An 850-nucleotide genomic window follows, 5' to 3' on the forward strand; every position below is an offset into this window, starting at 1 on the left:
GAGATTAGGAGCACTCCCTTTAAGAGTGTGCTCCTAATCTCAGCTCGTTACCTGTATAAAAGACACCTGGGAGCCAGAAATCTTTCTGATTGAGAGGGGGTCAAATACTTATTTCCCTCATTAAAATGCAAATCAATTTATAACATTTTTGACATGCGTTTTTCTGGATTTCTTTGTTGTTATTCTGTCTCTCACTGTTCAAATAAACCTACCATTAAAATTATAGACTGATCATTTCTTTGTCAGTGGGCAAATGTACAAAATCAGCAGGGGATCAAATACTTTTTTCCCTCACTGTACACAAAAATCAAATACTAGCCTCCGCTTGATGCAACATCAAACCAGGAGTCAGGAACATAAAAATTCATTATGTACACAGTATCTACACAATATCCAGTGTCAACAATAGAACGGCCATTTTCAAAACATATCAGCATGCTGTCCAATTTGTATTGCAGAAACCTCAGCATACTTCAATTCTACAGAAACATTTGACAAATAAATGAATACACATATACTGTACACAACTAGTATCGATATCATGCATCCACACATTGAACAGAGCAAACGTTCAGCCACAGGCTGACTACACTAATAGGTGCAATAAACGCATGCAACCAAAAGGTTTGTCATACGCTGCGTCCCAAATGGTACCCTATTCCCTATATAGTGCACTACTTTTGACGGTTTAAGTTGCCATTTGGTACTCAGACATAGACATGGCATTCCCCCTCTGACAGCTACTCAAGTAGCTGACAAACATTCAGGAACAACATCATCCACCTCTGACAGCTACTCAAGTAGCTGACATAAACATTCAGGAACAACATCATCCACCTCTGACAGCTAC

Source organism: Coregonus lavaretus (genome assembly GCF_964263955.1).
Source record: "Coregonus lavaretus genome assembly, contig: HAP1_SCAFFOLD_4519, whole genome shotgun sequence".
Lineage (NCBI taxonomy): Eukaryota > Metazoa > Chordata > Actinopteri > Salmoniformes > Salmonidae > Coregonus > Coregonus lavaretus.